Source organism: Belonocnema kinseyi, chromosome 9 (genome assembly GCF_010883055.1).
Source record: "Belonocnema kinseyi isolate 2016_QV_RU_SX_M_011 chromosome 9, B_treatae_v1, whole genome shotgun sequence".
Classification (NCBI taxonomy): domain Eukaryota; kingdom Metazoa; phylum Arthropoda; class Insecta; order Hymenoptera; family Cynipidae; genus Belonocnema; species Belonocnema kinseyi.
In genome coordinates, this window is record NC_046665.1 from 61555580 (window position 1) to 61557364 (window position 1785).

The following is a 1785-nucleotide window of genomic DNA, read 5'->3' on the forward strand; positions in this document are numbered from 1 at the left end:
AATTAACATTCTCTAATTATTCTAACTAATTGCATAAATTCTCTTTAATTTTTCATCAGTTTTGCTAAAGAAAAGCAATCACCTTTATAACTTACTCAAAACTAAACATTATCTGAATTTCATGAGATCAGTTATTTTCAAATTTGCTTATGATTGTAGAATCTAATTGTAATGGAAATATCTGTTAATAGAAGCCGACTAATCTCAGAATTATTTTCAGGTTTATTAAGGTTGAACGGTATAATGTTGGAATTCTGTATTATCAGTTAGGATTTGAAATAGAAATCGTCTATTATGTAAAACTTTAAAAAAATTCAGGCTTGCCTATATTGCCGTGGAAAACGAGAATGCGAAGTGGAAGGCCAAATCCCAAATGTAGTTACCGTTTTCTTCTTTTACAAATAAATTCACAAAACAAATTTACAAACAGAAATTGAGTCGGTTCCAATTGGGAACCAGCGTTTAGTACATTCCTTTTTGTATAGACTATTTTTCACAAAAATGTACTTTGAAAAGATATAAAATATTGGCATGACTAAAAAGTTTCGAAAAAAATTATGTACCCTGTAAAATCCCAGAAAAAGAAAATATTAGAAATTGAAAATTTCTGAAATCATAAAATTGTCGAAATATTACAATCCTCTAATTCGAATTTTTCCGAATAATAAAATTCTCAAACCGAATTTGAAATACCCCTAGTAATAAAATGTCAGACACTGTAACATTCCCAAACATAACAAATTCCCAAATTTAAATCAAAGAATTTTAAATTCATAAACATTATTTATTTATTGAGAACACGATAATGATATAGTCAAAAAATAAATATTACACCAAATCTTTCTTTTATACAAATATTTCATTATTGTTTTTTAATAAATAAATAACATTTTGGACTAAAAAATTCCGAAAAATAAAATTCCCTACACTGCGAAATTCCAGAAAAAGATAATATTAGAAATAAAAAATTTCCCAAATTATAAAATTCCCGAAATATACAAGTCGTAAATTTGCAGATTGCTGAATAATAAAATGCCAAAATGGAATTTGAAAATTTTCTAGTAATAAAATATCTGGCACTGTAAAATTCCCATAACTCGTCACGAAATTTGAGACGACTAACCCAATCCTTTTTCCAAGTTCCCAATTTTTGGGGTGACTAGGCAGAGCCAATAATAAAATATGCAGCACTGTAAAATTTCCGAAATTAAATATATACAATTTTTTTTATAAACATTATTTATTTATTAAGAAAACAATAATTTAATATGCAAACAATAATTTAAAAAATTAAACATTAAATCAAGCATTTCTTTGATTAAAATATTTCATCGTTGTATTTCTAATAAATAAATAATAATTAGGACGACCAAAAAATGCGGAAAATAAAAATTACATGAACTGTAAAAATCTTTAATAAGAAAATATAAGCAATACAACATTCTGGGATTCAAACAAATAAAAAAAGAGATTCTTGAAAAACATGTAGGTGTAACAGGCGCGGGGTGCGCAAATTCAGCGGCTGTCACTCAGGCGAGCAGTCAGGTGTGAGCAAACAAAAGCGAAACAGGCTATAATGAGTTAGTTGCCACCCGCCGTCAGCCCCAAAATCGGGGTAATAGAAGAGTTTGACTGTATTTATTCAAATACACAAATGAAATAATTTTAATGGAAGAAACATTTTTTAATGTTTAGTTTTTAAAAATTATTATTTGAATATTTAATTATTATGTTCTTTAGGAAAAACATTTTTATGAAAATACAATTTTCTTAATTTAAAAGCTA

The 1785-nt window shown here is 26.8% G+C and overlaps 1 protein-coding gene across 1 annotated transcript in view; it reads right to left on the minus strand.

The window, feature by feature from the left end:
* LOC117180357 (arg8-vasotocin receptor-like) overlaps positions 1–1785 on the minus strand; it is a 33901-nt gene that overhangs the window by 30806 nt on the left and 1310 nt on the right. The window lies entirely within an intron of this gene.